Here is a 19,801-nt window from a genome sequence, read left to right as displayed (position 1 = left end):
TCCAGAATAAACTGAATAAACAGAATAGAAAAACCAGTTGCTTTTATTTGCATTGTCCTCCTTATTTTTTCGGCATCTGGCACATTTTATTCCTTTTTTGTTATTTTGAGTTGTTCTTTTATCATTATCTGCAGGAAGCAGCATTAGCATGCCGCAGATAAGAGGACAGATCCAGATGTGCATATCAAAGGATGAACAGCTACTTATTAAGAAAAACTTTTCTTTTTAAGCCGAGCTTCTGTTCAAAGGAATAATAAAGCCTCTGGCGTTAGTGACAAACTGGTAATTCAATGCCCTGTCACCGCCGTGCATTGGAATGGGAAAAAAACAAAACAGGCAGGTCAAAGAAATTGGTAAGGTCCACATTTTAGAAAGCTGAAAAGGCAGAGCTAGTGTAAAAGTTCATCTTCCCTGGACGTATGCATTGATATCCTGCTGTGTTTATTCACTGTTTTCTAGGGGAGATGAATGAGCCACAAATGGGCTCATTGTTATGATTAATGATGAATTTTGAATCACCAACATTATTTTTAGAAGGGTGAAATGCATTTACATTGAAAGCATCTGATTTCAATTCCCTCGATTTGAGCTTCCTCAGTGCTTAAAAATATGCTTAAAAACATATTAAGCGATGTATATGTAGGAGTCAAACTGCAAGTTTGTAAAGTAAATCTAACAGCCTTTCCCTGATCTTTTGCTTCTGATGTCAAGTCGTTCCTTCTTCATTGGTGAGGTATCTACACACATAAATACCTATGCAGAGGCAAGCATAAATTCATATATCTACACACATATTGTGGAATTTTTAAAGAATTAATATACCATACATATACTTCCTTTGCCTGGCTAAGCAATACGATTTGGCAGTCTTTCCAACTTGCTTAGCATAAACCTGCCTCTAGTATTATACCTCATTCTTTTTTATTTATGCATAGTAATTCATGGCATGGCTGTAGCATGATATATATAATCACCCCTTTTTGGTGGATACGTAAGTTGCTTCCAGCTTTTCGCTACTGCAAACAATAATGCAATTAACATCCTCATATGTATTTTTTGTGTGCCTGCCCTCTGCTCTTTTTACATAATATTTGTGTTTAATTTTCACTGTTGTTGAAAAACTATTTCTTTTAGTAACTGCAAAAAGTTATAAATCAATGTTTGAGCCAAATAATAAATTGCTCCCCCACTTTCTCTTAGACTTAAGATTTCAGAGAACTGTAATATGTAAATCAATTCCAAGGACATTTGGCTTCCCTTTTGTTTTTTGGGTTTTTTTTTCTCTTTATTTTTTTTAAATGTTACATTAAAAAAATAAGAGGTCCCCATATACCCCCCACCCCCCTCACCCCACTCCTCCCTCATCAACAACCTCTTTCATCATCATGGGACGTTCATTGCATTTGGTAACGCTTTTGTTTTTTTGTTCCTGAGCAGAGTTCTACAGATGACTAAAAAATGACCTTGGTTGGAGACAAATTTGTACATGGATTCTTTTTAAAGTTAGCTACCAGAGTCTTAAATTTGTGTATAAGGCTATCATTAGAAAGTTTTTAAAGGATATTGCTATCCCTCTGTTTTGTAAATAAGCAAACAATGTGATCAGGAAACTTTGCGCAGGGCATATAACTGCTCAATTAATTTTATCATAAAAATATAGGATTAGCAACATCTGTAAGTATTTACTGAGGCATTGATAGTAGTAGTAAGAAGAATAGAGATTAGTAGAGTTTTTTTTAAAAGACTGGTACAGGCAAAAACTTAAAATGAATAAATGAGAAACCACACACATACACTCATATATATATTCTAACAGCAAAGATGTCTGCTTTACTACTAATAGAAAAAGGCAAATTTTAAATCTACATGTGTTATATAAGCAGAGTGTGGGTGGACAGACGAATCCTATTAATAGTCGTTATCTCTGAAGGCTGTAGCTTAAGAAGGGAGGATGTTAGGCATTTACATATCTTCATATTAGTTAAATTGTTTACGATGACCATATAAATATTTTCTCATTAAAAAAATATTTGCCAGTTATCTCAAAGATCTCAGCTTAAAAAGGATAGGCTAGTAGAGCCCTGTAGCTCAGTGGCTGAACGCTTGCCTTTCTTGCGCGAGTTTCCAGGTTCAATTTTCAAGTCCCACTACCTCCTTAAAAAAAAAAAAAAAAGATAGGCTGGTTACAAAATTTAAACTGGTTGATTTATAAAAAAAAAAATATTCATGGAGAAGCAGATGTCCTGGTGAAGGCAAGTTGCCGTGTGCCGCCTGGGAGAACTGAGAGCAGACAGTGAGCACAAACAACAGGGGGGAGTAAATAAATAAAGTAAAATAAATAAATCTTAAAAAAAAAAATTCCATGAATGAACATCAAATTGTCTGGCATCCTTAATTATTGTTTAACTTTTTATGGGTTCACATAGTTCAAAAGTCCAAAACAAACCAAAAAAGAATTTTTAAAAAAATTCTCCCTCTTAATCCTGTCTTTTATATGCAGCTTCTGGATATATTTAAAGCATATTCAAGGAAATGTGCACACAAACACACACATATAATTTGATATATACGAGGACATATAAAAATATTCTATTGTCTTTTTTTCCCCGCAAATGGTAGCCTGCTATTTAAACTAGTCTATATTTTACTTGTTTCACAAACAATAAACAGAATTATTTTTAAACAGCTCTGCGAATGACTGGCCACCATACCAGAAGCCTCCTGGGCTAATTGACTATTTCTGAATCAAGAAGAATTTGATCAATGATTTTGTATTTATTATTCAAAATGAGCTTGGATTTAAAATGGCTCTGGCCAGGGACTACGGGCAACTTTAGACGAAGGGAATGAAGGGCCATGACAAGAACCCATACTTTTCCACCAGCAAGTCCTGGATTCACTTCCAGGCTCTCCCACTCACGGACTCGTTGCATGACCTCAGTGTCCTTCTCTGTAAAGTGGGGATAATCACAGTCCCACCTCCCAGTCTTGCAAATGAGGGAATGAAGTCAACTGCTTGCCTCACACTTGCCTGCCTCAGGAAGTCGCCCTCTCCCTGCCTCTCTTGCTTGCCCACCGCTACCAGCTACCATTTCAACAGAGATTGAAAGTGAGGGGAGGAAGGAGTACTTTGTTATAAGCCCCTGGACCAACATTTTTGAAAGTAGCTCGTTCACCCCTAGAGACAGAGGGATCCAGGAGGAGAGTGGGCAAGTCATAGTTCCAGAACATTCCCCCACTTGATTCTCACTCTCAATCCCACATGCTCTGAGGCTGTAGCTGGTTGTGGCCCTCAGTGAATTGTCTGTTGTTCCTGCTTAATATCTGAGTAGATAAGGGCTTTTCATCTGTAAAACATGCTGCAATCTGAAATTACATTTAGAAGAGACTTCAGCAGTATTTCTCAAACCCAGTGTGCATCAGAATCTCCCAGAGGATGTAGTGGATCCCAGGTTGCTGGTGCCCACCTGCAGAGCTTCTGACTTTTTAGGTCTGGGGTGAAGCCCCAGAATTTACATAATAAGTTCCCTGGTGATGCTGATGCTGCTTCTCGGGGGACCCCGCTTTGAGAACCGCAGCACCCCGTGGTGGTTTGGAGCGCGTGCTCCAGAGACTGGCTGCCTAGGTTCATGGCCTGACCTTGCCGGTCCCTGGCTCAAGAGTGATCCTTGGGCAGATTGTTTAACTTCTCCCAGCCTCAGCTTCCCTGTCTGTAAAATGGGAATAGGATTAATAGTAACAGAGGCCATGATGTGGTGAATTTGCATACATTGAATCACCCCACCAAAGTAACTGGACCCCCTTGTTTGCACCCTGGTAATGCCCTCTGACAGGAGGCTGCATGTGTTTGATCAAATGCCCTTCTTTTCTGTTCTTCCAATAATAATAATAATAACCAGCATTTTGTTGAATGCTTACTTGGTGGTAAAACAATGCTTACTCTCAAAACGGGCAAATTAGATTCCTGCCTTGTTCCTTGAAAGGCCACTATAACTCTCCTGTATATAGACATAGACTATATTGCATGTGTGTGTACATACACATATATATACTGATAATTATAATTTAATGCATATGTGTGTGTACATATACATATGTTCTCTTTTTCTCTCTTTCTCACTTTACACAAGCCTAATATTGTTGCAATGGGTTAATGCACATTTTTCAATATAAATGCCTTCTCTTTGAAAAGTAACACATTGAGCCTTCTAAGTTTTAGCCTAATGATCAGACTTTAATTGGTTTATTAGCTTCATTTTCCCTGAGGGAACAGTTGATTCTAGTTGGAAGGAGGAGAGGGGGAAGTAGAAAGAAAGAGGGAGGCCACAAGGACCCTTCTTTCCTCTCTGATCTCAGCTTGAGGCTGAGATGGCTAAAAGCAGGGCATTTGGAGTCAGATTACTCATTTCCATCTACTTAGAGCTATCCAGTCTTGAGCAAGGTGTGCCTGTTTTCTCATCCATAAATTGGGGGTAAAAATGGTACACCCTAGCAATGGAAGAAATTATATCATTGATGTGGAGACAATGGCCACAGGAGTTGCTGAAGGCAGGGAGAGGGAAAAAGGATCGTAATATGGGGGCACCTTTGGGACTTGAAATTGTCCTGATTGACACTGCAAAAACAGATACAAGGCATTATACATCCTGCCATAACCTACAGAATGGAGAGGGAGAGAGTGTAAACTACAATGTAAACTATAATCCATGCTGTGTGGCAGTGCTCCAAAATGTGTTCATCAATTGCAATAAATGTACCACACTAATGAATGTGGGAAAAGTGGGAGGTGTGGGGAGTGGGGCATATGGGAGCCTCCTATTTTTTTTTTAAAGATTTATTTTTTGTTTATGTTCCCCCCCCCCCCCCCGGCCCGCAGTGGTCTGCTCACTGTGTTTTCTGAGACCGCTTCTATCCTTATCAGCAGCACCGGGAATCTGTGTTTCTTTTTGTTGCGTCATCTTGTTGTGTCAGCTCTGTGTGTGCGGCGCCATTCTTGGGCAGGTTGCACTTTCTTTCGCACTGTGCAGCTCTCTTTTGGGGCGCGCTTCTTGCACGTGGGGCTCCCCTATGCAGGGGACACCCCTGCTGGTACGGCACTCTTTGAGCACATCAGCACTGCACATGGGCCAGCTCCACACGGGTCAAGGAGGCCTGGGGTTTGAACCACAGACCTCCCATGTCATAGGCAAACACCCTAATCATTGGGCCAAGTCCGCTTCCCTCCTATATTTTTTAATGTAACTTTTTATGTAATCTACTTATCTATTAAAAATAAATAAAACATAAATTTTTAAAAATGGCAGTACCTACTTAGGAGGGTTTTTCCAATATCACATTGATACACCCATTCTATCACTCTTTATTTATCACCTGCCACGTGCCAGGCGTTGTACTAGATGCTGGGGAGAAAGAGTTAACCAAGCTCAGCAAGGATTTCCAAGCCGCTGACCAGCTGAATGGGGCATGCAAAAGCAGACAGTGAATCTAGAAAGAAAAGAAGCAAAGACAGTGCTGACCAGCAGTCAGTGCCTTGAAGACGCTGTGATGGGGAGTGACTCGGGAGGGACACCACTTTCACGAGGTGGTCAGGGAATGCCTCCTGGAGGAGCAGGCGTTGGCGCTGAAGGAAAGGCATGTCAGACAGTGGGCACAGCTAGTACAGAAACTTGGGGCAAAGAGGAAGGGAAGGGCAGCCATTGGAGAGCCTCAGGCAAGAAGTGATGTGATCTGATGGTGTCTGAGGAAGAGAATGGATTATCATGGGGGGCAGGGGTGGAGGATCAAAGATGGAAGCAGGGAAACGAGTTGGGAGGCCACTGAGTTGGATTCTAGGTCAATTGTTGGTGGCTCAGCCTCAGGAGATGGCAGAGTGTCTGAATCTAGGGGCTGAGCTCAGGATGGAGGGAGGTCAACGCACAGGGGAGGCACCCAGCAAAGACGCCCTGGCTGTTCAGCCTCTGGCTAGTGGTTCCAGACCATGGGAGCACTAACACATCTGATGTGCCCCCACCTCTCAAGCTTGCTCTGAAATGATCCCCATGGTCTTTTTAAAAAAATTTATTTATTTTTACCTATCCCCCCTCCCACTTGTTCCACTCACTGTCTGCTATCTGTGTCCTTTCCCTGCGCATTCTTCTGGATCTGCTTATCTTTTCGTCTCGTCTTCTCTTTAGGAGGCACCAGGAATCAATCCCGGGACCTCCGATGTGGGAGAGAAGCACTCAATCGCTTAAGCCAGCTCAGCTCCCTGGTCTACTGCAGTTCTCACTGTCCCTCCTCTGCGTCTCCCTTTGTTGCGTCATCTTGCTCCACCAGCTCTCTGCAGCACCGGCCATCAGTTCTCCATGGAACAGACCAGCTTGCCTCCCACATGGTAGACGAGAGCCTAATCGCTTGAGTCACATCCGCTCCCTGATGCATTTCTTTGCAGCCTTCAGCCTCACACTGTCTGGCTGCAAGTCCCTAAGAGAGGCAGTGCAGCGTCACCCAAAGAACAGGGCCTGGGAGCAAGGACACCAGGAGGGCGTTGGGCCTGACCTTCATCTGGGCTCCGCGGGGACTCGGTCTTCCCATATGTCCATGATTGGGCTGCTGACCAGATGGTGGTTCTGACATTTTGTAAATATCTAGGGTGACTTTTTTACTCGAATGGGTTATACAGTCACATGCTACAACAGTCACAAAATGCCAAAGGGTATACAGTAAAAACAACAATAACTATTTTTCCTTTCCCCATGGCCCCCAGCCACCCAGTTCAATAGCTTGGGGAGACCATCAATTTCTCCCCAAGCTATTCCTTGCCTATAAAAGAATATGCACATAGATAAGATCTTAGAAATGGTAAATACCATCCCACCATTTTGCCCCTCTTTTCAGCTTATTAAATGCTTCCTCATTCTTTTTGCTGGCTACATAATACTTGCAATAATTTGGCAATACTTACCCAAACTAGCCATGCAGATTTGACCCATCTATTTTCTACTTTGAGGAATTTTTTAAAAAGATTTATTATTTCTCTCCCCTTCTCCGCCCCAGTTGTCTGTTCTCTGTGTCTATTTGCTGCGTGTTCTTTCTTTGTCCACTTCTGTTATTGTCAGGGGCACGGGAATCTGTGTTTCTTTTTGTTGCGTCATCTTGTGTCAGCTCTATTCCTGGGCAGGCTGCACACTCCTTCATGCTGGGCGGCTCTCCCTACCAGGTGCACTCCTTGCGCGTGGGGCTCCCCTACACGGGGACACCCCTGCGTGGCACGGCACTCCTTGCACGCATCAGCACTGCGCATGGACCAGCTCCACACGGGTCAAGGAGGTTCGGGGTTTGAACTGCGGACCTCCCATGTGGTAGACGGACGCCCTAACCACTGGGCCAAGTCTGCTTCCGTACTTTGAGGAATTTATCCAGCAGATATTCTCATTGGTGTGAAGAATGAAGTATGTACAAGTTTATCATTTGCAATAATATTTACTCTGTGAGTAAATAAATGGCAACTCTTTAAACATTTCTAGACAATAGAAAAAGAATGTATAAGAGTTGAGAGAGGGAAGTGGATTCATCTCAATGGATAGAGCATCTGCCTACCACATGGGAGGTCCAAGGTTCAAACCCCGGGCTGCCTGACCCGTGTGGTGAGCTGTCCCATGCACAGTGCTGATGCGCGCAAGGAGTGCCGTGCCATACACCAGTGTCCCCCACGCACAAGGAGTGGGGGAGCTGCCCCGTGCGAAAAAAGTGCAGCCTGCCCAGGAGTGGGGCCGCACACACGGAGAGCTGAAGCAGCAAGATGACGCAAGAAATAGAGACACAGATTCCTGGTGCCGCTGACAAGAATACAGGTGGACACAGAAGAACACACAGCGAATGGACACAGAGAGCATACAATGGGGGGGTGGGGGGGAGGGTTGAAAAATAAATAAATAAATAATAAATAAATAAATAATCTTAAAAAAAAAAAGAGGTAAGAGACTGAATAGCCCAGTGTTTAAGAAGGGAGGTTCCAAAGGAATCCAGATTTGGATACTAGCTTTCCTACTGCCTGGATAAGCTGCTTTCCCTTTTGGAGCTTTGATTTGTCCATCTGTGGAATGAGAAGAATCAGCTGTGCACACCTCACAGGGTCACAGTCCCGGTTCCATGCGATAAGGTGCCTGGCACATACTGAGCGTTCAGTTAGCAGTAGCTGCTAACTAGTAAGAGTAAGTAATCATTACTATTACTTTATTTTCATCTTTGCTATGGAAAAAGTATAGCTGATGGATTCTCTGATGCGGCATCAAGACAGAATCCCAGAAAGAGGAAATCGCTGTTCCACTGCTCCCAAGGGCATCAGAAATCTTCTCCTTTTCCTCTGAAAATATGAGCCTGCATAACACGTCACAGGTTAACAGGCTCTGGGTTTTTGAGCTGTGATGTCTACCTCGGTGTTTCCTAAGAGGTTAAATGACCTCCAGATTTCATTTAAGTTTTCTATTATTCTCTTCTGAAAGGGACAGTGGAGCTCTTGTTTGAACAGCTTTGGTGAGCCCAAAGGAAAAATTGGTCATTATAGGAAGCACAAAAGAGTCACTTTCCATACATTAGTTTGTCAATTGCTTTCTTAAGGTAAAGTAGCGTAGGGGAGTAGAGACGGTGGGGCAGAAAAAAAGATTATTTTGTGTCCATGGCTAGATGTCAATATTGACAGGAATAAATGGAATTTAATATCACTCTTTGCAATGATCAATTCTGTGCAAGAAAGCAATCCTGCTCAGGTTCCCAATCTCCCCTTTCCACCTTTAGCCTTCGCTGCCCTGCATTAAGTTATGCTTTTAGGCCATCAGAAGATGTGGATTGAGAGCGAAATACATGAAACTGACTTCTTTGGAATTTTAGCTGTCCATCTTCCCTCAAAATAAAATTACAAGACAAAACTAAAAACCACGTGGATGAAGGCTGTAAAGCACAGAGAGGACTCCCATCACTATAAAAGTAGGGTTTTCTGGTAGTTTCAGTCCTTGGTTCTCTCACCTTTTATCTTGAAAGGAACTAGGTACCAAAAGTTGTGCCTTTGTATTTAGATTTTATATTTATATTAAAAAAAAAAAAAAGGAAAAAGGAAAATGCTGATAGGAGCCTTGTCTATATCTTCTGGAGGGTAATTGTTCCCAGAGCAAACCCACTTAAAATTAATCCCCTTTGAATGGTGACTAACATTTTATAATACGTAATGGAAAAAATGGTTTGACCGGGGGTGGGGGTGGGGGGGCGCGGGGGGGGGGGGGGAAGGGGCTGCTTTATCTTTAAAATGAAAATTCAAAGTACCAAAGTAAACTTGTTTTACTTTGTTTTTATCCAAATTCAGATCATAATGGCAGCCTGCATCGATTCTCAGGATGTCCTAAAGATGAATAAAGTGTCAGTTTGTGCTTTTGTTTGGCGGGGGAGGGGGTTGCCTAACTTTTCTGATAAAATTGTAGGCTGATATGATAGGATAGTCTTCACTTTACATTTACCTTTGTGCTGGATCATAAAGAAATTCAGTTTTACAACAACAAAAAAATGCAGTTTTTGAAAATTATTCAGAAGCTTAATTCATTTTCCCAAGGGACCCTTGTGATCACATGTTGAAATCATTCTTTCTCTTTAAAAAAAGCATTTTATTATGGAAAATATCAAATACATACAAAAATAGGCAGACAAGTGTATGAACCCCCATTTATCCCTCATTCAGCTCCAACAATTATCAAGCCATGCCAATCTTAGTTCATCTCTGCCCCTCTCCAATTCCCATCCCCCCATATTACTTTGAAACAAAGTTTTATCTTGGGAAATGGACTTGGCCCAGTGGTTAGAGCATCCGCCTACCACATGGGAGGTCCGTGGTTCAAAACCCGGGCCTCTTTGACCTGTGTGCAGCTGGCCCACATGCAGTGCTGATGCGCGCAAGGAGTGCCCTGCCACGCAGTGGTGTCCCCCGTGTAGGGGAGCCCCACGTGCATGGAGTGCACCCCATAAGGAGAGCCGCCCAGTCGAAAGAAAGTGCAGCCTGCCCAGGAATGGTGCTGCACACACAGAGAGCTGATACAGCAAGAAGACGCAACAAAAAGAAACACAGATTCCCATGCTGCTGATAAGGATAGAAGCAATCACAGAAGAACACACAGTTGAATGGATGCAGAGAGCAGACAACCAGAGCCGGGACGGGGGGGGGGGGGGGGGGGGGGGGGGGTTTAAAAAAATCTTAAACAATAAAACGTCGCTTTAAAAAAACAACAAAAAAAAGTTTTATCTGTACACATTTAAGTATGTGCCTTTAAAATATAAGGACTTTTACATAACCACAACGTTGCCATCACACAGTAATTCCTTAACATCATCAAATATCCAATCAGTTTTCAAATTTCCAATTGTCTCATAAATATAATTTTTTTTGCAGTTTACTTATTTGAAACAGGATCCAAATAATGTCCAAAAACTGCAGTGCTTTATATCTGTTAAGTTTCTTCTGGAAGCAGATGTAGCTCAAGTGGTTGAGCTCCTGCTTCCCATGTACGAGGCCCTGGGTTCAATCCCTGGTACCTTCTAAGAAAAAAAAGAAGTTTCTTTTAACCTATCTTATTTTTGTTATTTTTGCAATTCATTTATCAAAGAAAAAACTTGTCTGCTTTATCCTTGCTAAGTTCTCTCATCTTCAGTCATTAACTGTCTCACACTGCCACATCCTCCCCTGTAAATGGTTTTGCTAACCAGTGGAGCAGCTCCTCAACATCGCTTTCATTGACTTCATGAATTCTTGCTTTCTTTGTAAGATCTGCATATTCACTCTGCAAGTGAGTGGACGTTTGCATTTGAGGAGAAAACTTTGGATGACTAGAGAGTACGTAGAGTCTGCTAGTGAGCAAGAAGGAATGTAGGAAGGGGGCTGCAGTGAATGCTGGTGTGAGGGAGGGGTTGGAAGGGAATGCAGATGCTCACCCGAGGCTACATCCCATCCCCGGGCACCCCTGCATCCAAAACTGGGCTACGTGGGAGGACAAAGGTCTAGTCCCTTCGTCTCAAGTTGGTTCAACTCTGAAGGCGTTCTGGTAAGAGAGCCCCACGTCAGATTGGCTGAGGCTCCCATTGCCACCGAGTGGACTTGCCTCGACGCTTTGCAGGTGCCATTGCCAAGGTCACTCCCTGATAAGCGCCTACGGGCAGATCTCCATCTCAGAGTCCGTTTCCAGAAAACCTGACCTCAGATGGGAGCATACTGAAGGAAGTGGGTATTTTCATTTTATGATATTTTTGCTTCTCAATCTAAATAAACCTCCCAGCTCTGGAGACTTGATTCGTGAGGTCATAAAAAATGAGGGTCTCCACCATCCCTCACTTTCTTCCCATCCTGGAAAAAAGACTGGAAGGAAATTCACCAAAATATTCATTGCAATTTCCTCTGGAAGATGGGGTTATAGGGACGTATTTTTTATTTTATTTTATTTTATAGGTTGTATTTTAATTTACCTGTCCTGTATTTTTCCAATGTTCTACCTTTATTAACTTTATAATTATTTCATAATTAAGTCTTTTATAATTTGTAATTTATACAGATGGGAGGGAAGCAACTGTATGATGTTAAGTGAGTGACCTTCATCCTGTACCTTGAATAAGGACACATTTATGTTTTCATGGAGAAATTGTCCACTGAAGTGGAAGATGATGATCCGAGATACACCATTATATCCCACATGTTGACTCTTTTTTAATCTTTTCTCTGGGCAAAAATTAAAAAGCTAAATGAAAAGGAAGAGAGAGGTTTCATTCTTCACCTCAAAAGAAATGGGCCTGAACAGGGAGTGGCTTACACTTTTTGAGAGATTTAGATTCTGAGAACAAATAATTTGTCCCTCTTAAAGATGGCTCATTTTGGATATCGCTGTTTTACTTTTTATTATGGTAACCCATATATGACACAGAATAACCCATTTTAACCACTTTCATGTATACAATCAGTGACATTAGTCACAATATGATCACAATATAGTCCCAAGGTGAGCTACCATCACCACCATCCATTACTAAAACTTTCACCGCCCCAAACAGAAACTGTACCCATTTAGCAATAAAAAATGGATTTTTTTTTAAGATTTATTTATTTTTATTTATTTCTCTCCCTCCCCTCCCCCCACATTGTCTATTCCCTGTGTCCATTCACTGTGTGTTCTTCTGTGATGGCTTCCATCCTTATCAGCAGCACCGGGAATCTGTGTTTCTTTTTGTTGCATCATCTTGTTGTGTCAGCTCTCCGTGTGGGCGGCGCCATTCCTGGGCAGGCTGCACTTTCTTTTGCGCTGGGCGGCTCTCCTTACCGGGCGCACTTCTTGCGCGTGGGGTTCCCCTACGCGGGGACACCCCTGCGTGGCACGGCACTCCTTGCACACATCAGCACTGTGCATGGGCCGGCTCCACACGGGTCAAGGAGGCCTGGGGTTTGAACCGCAGACCTCCCATGTGGTAGACGGACGCTCTATCCTCTGGGCCAAGTCCACTTCCCAAAAGATGGATCATTTTAATGACTTTTTATCCATGAGCTTTTTTGCAGCTCTCTTTGTTCCTAAAAGTTTTCCATGTCTTTGACCCCAGAGATTGGAAGGAGTAGGACAGGGCATGGTTTCATATCAGAACAGAGGTCTGGAAATTTCTCAGAGTGACCAGGGAGACTCACAACTAATTTCAGAGGCTGAAGCCTTCTCGTCAAGTCAGAACAGGACTTTCTATAATTGGAGTTCCTTAATGTTCTTGTCAGACGTCACTCATTTCCTCCGTAATTCTCATTTTAACTTCCATTTTAATCCAATATCAAAGGGAAAAGTGCCACTTGAGGGTAAGGGAGGAGGAGGGCAGAAGGTGGAGGTATAAATTTCCCAAATGCTAGAAAAGGCCTAAAACTTTTAAATTACCACTGTATTCCTGGGCATCTTAATTTCACTTTGTGTGTATGTTTGCTACTGTCCTCAAGATGTGCTTCATGTAAGGGAAAGAACTGTATTCCCAGGAGCTGGACCAGAGCAGTTCCAGACCCCACCCCCATCCCTTGACCCCCTCATCTGTTTGCTCGTTGTCTTTTGTGTGTTTTTTTTCCTCGTTGTTGGCATCCTTGTCTTTTGTTTTGTTCTTGTTTTCTCTTTAGGAGGCACAGGAACTGAACCCAGGACCTCCCATGTGGGAGGTGGGTGCCCAACCATTTGAGCCACATCCGCTCCCAAGAACAGTTTTCTGTGTTTTGACTCCAGTTTTCCCATTCATTCTCTTTATAAAACCAGAGTTATGGTCTCTTAAAAAACAAACAAAAACACAGGTGATCAAATGAAATCTTTAAGAAATCATATCCTCTGGGGCCACACATACCTGGGTTAGAAACCCAGCTTCACTACTTACATGCTGTTGGGGATGCCACTCAACCTATCTGGGCCTCAGCTTCTTTATCTGTACAAGTGGGACAATGTAGAACCTACTGTCAATAGCAGCTCCTGAATTTTTATATGAGGGGGCTTAGGGACAGCAGTGTGGTCAGAGAAGAGGGGGAAAGGATGGGGGACTTGTTTTGAAACTGCATTTCCTTAATACCTTCCTTCTTTATACTTAAATTGTAAGTATACTTGTAGCAGCTGGTGGGAGGCTTGAGTGGGAAAGACTGAGAGAAATGGGGGAGAATGCTGTGAAGTCCCTCTAAGCCACCCCTTGGTGCCATTACTGGTTTGCTGACAATTAAATGAGATGATGTGTGCAAACCTATCGACATATGATAATAAATGGCAGAAAACATTGCTTATTATTGCTAAGGTGTATTATATATTACTGAATATACAAATCAAGAATGCCAAGTACAAATTATGGGTGGGTGTGTTTAAATCAATTAATTGCTCTGAATAAGTGAAAAATTCACTTGGGTCAAAAATTCAAAATGTAAAAAAGGCACAGAAGGAAATAAAGTTTCCCTCCTGCCTCTATCCCCAGAGGTGACGATTCTGCCCATCTCTTGTCTGTGCCTCCAGAGCTATTTCATGCATATACAATCCAATAGATATATGTATTATTTTTTTACTTTTTCCCCTTTTCTTTTTTTTAACAAACAAATGGTAGCCCATTATACAACAAACTCTGTACATATAAACAATATGTCTTTTTTTTTTAAAGATTTATTTTTATTTCTCTCCCCTTCCCCGCCCCCCCCCCCCCCCCCATTGTCTGCTCTCTGTGTCCATTCCCTGTGTTCATCTGTGTCTGCTTGTATTCTTGTCAATGGCACCGGGAGCCTGTGTCTCTTTTTGTTGCGTCATCTTGCTGCGTGTGTGCGACCCCACTCCTGGCTAGGCTGCACTTTTTTCGTGCAGGGTAGCTCCTTACGGGGCGCACTCCTTGTGTGTGGGGCTCCCCTAGCGGGGGGACACCCCCGCGTGGCACAGCATTCCTTGCGCGCATCAGCACTGCACGTGGGCCAGCTCCACATGGATCAAGGAGGCCCTGGGTTTGAACATGGACCTCCCATGTGGTAGGTGGATGCTCTAACCATTGAGCCAGGTCCACTTCCCTAAACAATATATCTTGAAGCTCATGGCACTTCAATGCATAAAGAGTTTTTTCCTTCTTGTAAAGACGACAATATTTTTTTAACCAGTCCCCGACTGATGGACATTTAGGTTGTTTTCCAGTCTTTTGCTATTAAAAATAATGCTGCGTTGATGATCATTTTTCACATAAGGGATTAGGTATTTGTATGTGTGTAAGTATATCTATACAATGCATTCCTAAAAGTAGAGTTACTGGTTCAAAGGGCATATGTGTTGTGAATTTATAGATAGGAATGAGAGTAGCTATGTAACCATACTCTTGTCCACACAATACGCTATCAACGTTTTTGATCGTTTGCCATCAAATGGGTGAGAAAAACAGAATCTCAGCCTAGTTTTCTCATGTATCTCTCATAAGGAGGACTGTTGACAGCTTCTCATAAGTTTAAAAGAAGTGGACAAGGCTGAAGTGATTGGGCGCCCATCTACCATATAGAAGGCCCAGGGTTCAATTTCCAGGGCTTCCTGGAGAAGGCAAGCTGGCCCACATGGTGAACTGGCCCGAGCAGAGAGCTGGCCCATGCAGCAAGCTGGCACAGCAAGAGGCTGCAACACAAAGAGAGACAGAAGAGAGACAATAAGAGACAAATAGACAAGGGAGCTGAGGTGGTGCAAGAGATTGAGCGCCTCTCTCCCACTCTGGAAGGTCCCAGAATCGGTTCCCAGTGCTGCCTGAAGAGAGGACAAGCAGACACAGAAGAACACACAATGAATGGACACAGAAAGCAGACAGCAAGCACAGAACAATGAGGAGAAATAAATAAATAAATCTTAAAAAAAAAAGACATTGGTATTTCCTTTTCTGTGAACTATCATCTACTACCTTTATCAATTTTTCCATTGGACTCTTGGGACCTTTCTCTGATTGATTTGCAAGGATTCTTTGTATATTAGGAAATTAGTACTTTGCTATATGAATTACAATTATTGTTTTCTTATTTTCTTTTCTTTTGGCTTTGCTTCTGGTAGTTTTTGCCATGCAGGAATTTATTGTATGGCTTCTGAATTATGTGCTTTATTAAGAAAGGCCTCCCTACCATAAGATTATTTTAATATTCTCCGATAGTTTCTTATAGTGTTTTTTTTTTTTTTTAATGATTTTTTCTGGTACATTTATATCTTCAATTCATTTAGATTTTGCCCTTGGATACGGTTGGAGGTACAGATCCAACTTCAAATTTTTTTCAGATAGCAACTAAGTTATCCCAACACCATTTATTGATTTGAAAGACAATCTTTATCATGTACTAAATCCCCACATGTATTTGGGTTTATTACATATGATTTTTTACTATTATCTTATAAATTAATACTCCAGAAGTGTATATGTAGGTGTGCATATTAAAGCTTAGTTCGCTAATTTAAAATTGCAAAGGAAACAGTGACTACTTACCAAAGCAGAATAAACTGGAGTAAAAAGTTTACTCTTTTTTCCTTTCTTTCTTTCTTCAATAAACTGTTTAATCTTTTCTCTCACATTGATTTTCGGTGTGTGTGTGTACACACTCCTAGAACGCTCCTGGGGTGTGAGCCCACACGATGGTCTCATCTCCGTCGCCAAGTCATTGGTTTAAGAAGTGCATGATGCGCTTCCGACCAAAGAGATGGGAGGAGGAGTCTGCGGGGAGGGTTTCTGGGAAGGTCCTCACTCTTAAAAAGGGACAAAAGGGTTGGGCCTCTGCGTTTGCCTTTGGACATTGCCCTCTCCAGGGGCTCCCAGAACCCTGCAGCCAGCCTGGGGCCTTGATGGGAACCGGCCTGAACAAACAAGCTGAGAACCGAAGAGTGAAAAGAAGGAAAAAACCTGGCTCCTAGATGAACTGGCTAAATTACCCACCCTGGTGATATCCTAACACCAAACTACTTGATAGATGTTAAATCAATGGCTTTCTTGTTCAAGCCCCACTGAGCTGGGCTTTCCATTATTTGCAGCCGCAGGATCCTAAAGAACATTCCAGCTTCCCCAAGATACTGAAAAATCCTGAACTTTCTCTTCTCCCTGTAGGGTTGAACTGACCCTAGGCTGTCTTTGAAGTCGCTGAGTGTGGAACAGGCTGAGAAAGGACCATCATTAAACTCAATAGGTCAAATAAAATTATGAAAACACAGAGTACCTGTGGTATCTGCAACCCAAACATGTGTTTACATCATGAGACTTCTTGTAGGAAAAAACAATTTGTTTCCTTATAACCAACAATATTTCCCTGATTTGAATATATAATATTATTATTTTCTCATTTTTTGGAAAGATGATTTACTTAGAAAACACACGTGAAATTACTCCAAATGTTTTTGAGCTATTTTGCTGAGGCAGGAAATTAAGGATTGTAGAAAGGTAAGGCTGAAAGGAATCTTGAAGATTTGCTAGAGCACTGGTTTTCTACTTTGCTAGATACTGGAATCATCTGGAGACTTTTTTTTTAAATGCTAATATCTGCTTCCAACTCCCAGAGATTCTGATTTTATTGGTTCAGGGTGAGTCTAGGCATAAGGACTTTTTAAAAGTCCCCCAGATTCATATCATTTTATTTTAATTTTGTAATTTTTTTCTCTCAGATTGTTACTTTCGAAAATTTTAAATGGCTTAAACAGTAAAGTGAACTGCTTATCTTTCACCTAGATTCACTGATTATTGACATTTGCCCCACTGGCTTTAAATCACTCACTTGTATTATTCACTGTAGTTAACTATTTTATCCATTTTAATGTACTTATAAATATAAAAATGAATCATCACAAATGTTAAAATTCTTGCTTTATGTCCTTCTTTTCCTCCCAAAAGACATATTTACTGAGCAATAATATAATCATGATTCAAAATTTAAAGGTCTGGAAGGGTGGACAGTGAAGTGCCCCTCCCTGGAAGAAGCCAGGGTTAACCCCTTCCTGTGTGTCCTTCTGGAGATAGTTGATGCTCTCTTTTCTTCACACTGGAGCTAAATTTGGGCAGATTTCATGTACTTTTCTAACAAAAGATTACATATAATCGTTACTCTCCCAAAGCAACTACTGTTTTTAAAAAAAAAAATTTTAATGAAAGAATTAGTTGCTCTTGGTTAAAAATTAATCAACTGCATTAGGCTATAATGAAAAGCAAGGCTGTCCAGCCCCGCCCCCAGGCCCATTCCTCCGAGGAAACTACTTTTAACTCTTTCTGGTTTTAGTTTTTCTGAGTCTTACCTTCTAAAAGCCGAATATTCTATTTACACCACTGATTGTTGGATATCAAACTGTAAACATTATTTCTTGACTTCCTGCTAGGGAAGTAAGGACTTGGCTTTCTCCCAGCATTCCCTTCCCTTCCTCCCTTCCCCTCCTGTATTCATATAGCTATTTTGTTGTTGTTGTTGTTAATGTTCCCCCATTTTTTTTTTTAAGTTTCCAAACAGAAAGATACAAGATAACTATCTTCTAGCCATTTAGGAACTGAGGGTGAACTGTCTGTTGCCTGAACAGTAACCCTTTTTCAAGTGTTTGTGATCTGCCCGAAGGCTTTGAGAAAAAAAGTGACCTCTGTCTCTGCTTAAATAATTCAGATAAATGCAGTTTTTGGTTGAGCTATGGTAGCAAGCAACCAAACCCTAGCAGATTTTTATTCTCTGGTATTTTGAGGGATGACCCCCTTGGGCTGTCGTGGGGTGTGGATTTATATCATGGACTTTTGTGTTCTTTTAGAGCCATAGCCTTCCACATCAGAGTTGACCATGTCGTTATAGCATTAAACCATGTCTTACTTATTCATTCAGCAAACACCAGGATGAGCCAAGGTCCCGAGAACCCAGGACATGGACAATTTAACTCCTTCCCCCAGCTCAGGGGGAAAAAAAAGGAGGGACGATACCTCCTCTATGAGGGCTAACACACCTGTCCAGATTTCATCTTCAAAATCACCAAGAGAGAACAATGCCATTACCCCTTTTGTAGTTGGGGAATTTGAGACCCAGAGAATTTTAGTAAAGCACCAAGCACTGGAGTCCGATGTAAATCAAATCACTCTGCTTCCCCTGCCTGCAGAGCTCACCGTCCAGTGGGGAAAGGGACTTGATGACAGCAGATGTGGCAGAGATGCGTGTGGATAAAGAAACTGGGCGTTCTACAGTTAAGATCATTTAAATTTGTATTGAATGAACTTTTAAGGTATACTTTTCACTAAATAAAAAGAAGCAGAGATTCTTTTTCCTCCAATTCTTTCCTCCTTCATAAACCAGCATTTTTCTTACTACTGGAAATGTTAATCGTTTTGTACTACTGAAAATTAATAATTTTCTGTTAATGTTAAAGTTAATTGAGACATACTTTATACTCATAAGCGTAGAGCACAATACCATTTTATACATGTACATACCCATAAGTGCGTACGCTTAGGTGTACAACTCAATAATGTTTTATACATGTACAAACTTCAGTTACCACTATCCTGAGTGTTTCCGTCTCCCCAGAAAATTCCCTTGTGCCCTTTCCCAATCAATAATCCCACCATCACCCAAAGATATTGACTATTCTGATATGGTCTTAACCATCATAAAAATGGAGTCATAGTGCATGCAGTATTTTTTTTGTATCTGATTTCTTTCACTCAATATAATGTTTTTTAATGTACTGTATAGTTTATTCTTTTTCATTGCTATGTAATATTCCAAACCATAATCCATTTATTTATTCTTTTATAGGCTCAGTTTTAGCTATTATGAATAAAACTGAAGGGAACATTCTTCAACAAACTTTTTTTGGTAACGTCAACATTTGAATCATCCATACAAATTTGGCATCAAAATATCAGAGTCCTGGAAAACGGATGTGGCTCAACCAATTTGGCTCCCACCTACCATATAGGAGGTCCAGGGTTTGATGCCCAGGGCCTCCTAGTGAGGGCAAGCGGCCCACATGGTGAGCTGGCCCATGCAGAGTGCCAGCCCATGCTGGAATGCTGCCGTGTAGGAGTGCCCCCTGCATGGGAATGCTGCCCAGTGTGGGAAAGCTGCCCTGCGCAGGAGTGCCGGCCAATGCTGGGAGCTGGCACAGCAAGATGATGCAACAAGAGACACAGAGGAGAGAAAATAAGAAGACATAGCAGAAAAGGGAGCTGAGGTGGCACAAGAGAGTAATAGCCTCTCTCCCACTCTGAAAGGTCCCAGAATTGGTTCCTGGAGCCACCTAATGAGAATACAAGCAAACACAGAAGAACACACAGCAAATGGACACAGCAGACAATAGGG

The 19,801-nt window shown here is 41.9% G+C and overlaps 1 long non-coding RNA gene across 2 annotated transcripts in view; it reads left to right on the top strand.

Annotated features, from left to right (window-relative positions):
* The window catches only part of LOC139437511 (uncharacterized), a 22,957-nt gene extending 3,156 nt beyond the window's left edge, over positions 1-19,801 (top strand). The window contains exons 2-3 of one of the 2 annotated variants that reach the window (XR_011647371.1): positions 18,600-18,683; positions 19,256-19,801. This is a non-coding gene — a long non-coding RNA (uncharacterized lncRNA). Of the gene's footprint in view, positions 1-18,599; positions 18,723-19,255 lie in introns of both variants that reach the window. The other variant, XR_011647370.1, reaches the window with a different exon arrangement.

This window comes from Dasypus novemcinctus, chromosome 24 (genome assembly GCF_030445035.2).
Source record: "Dasypus novemcinctus isolate mDasNov1 chromosome 24, mDasNov1.1.hap2, whole genome shotgun sequence".
Taxonomy (NCBI): domain Eukaryota; kingdom Metazoa; phylum Chordata; class Mammalia; order Cingulata; family Dasypodidae; genus Dasypus; species Dasypus novemcinctus.
This window is presented reverse-complemented; position numbering and strand designations above follow the sequence as displayed.